This window comes from Lepidothrix coronata, unplaced genomic scaffold (genome assembly GCF_001604755.1).
Source record: "Lepidothrix coronata isolate B3197 unplaced genomic scaffold, Lepidothrix_coronata-1.0 Scaffold268, whole genome shotgun sequence".
Classification (NCBI taxonomy): Eukaryota; Metazoa; Chordata; class Aves; order Passeriformes; family Pipridae; genus Lepidothrix; species Lepidothrix coronata.
Window position 1 is genome coordinate 740,145 of NW_016690448.1, and position 216 is coordinate 740,360.

The following is a 216-nucleotide window of genomic DNA, read 5'->3' on the forward strand; positions in this document are numbered from 1 at the left end:
CAAATGGGAATGGAATGGTTTTTTTCAAGTGGAAAAGCCTTCAATTCGTGTGTTGCTCATTCAGTGCAGTGGTTTCGTGAGGAACAGCATCCCTCAAAGAGGGAGTATCCCTGCCTTTGGCAGCATTGTCCAAGCCCAGGAAGGGCTGAAGAGGAAAGAGGAGGGGAAATTAGGAAATACAGGTAAAATAAAAAGTCGATGTAGGTAGAAGCAACA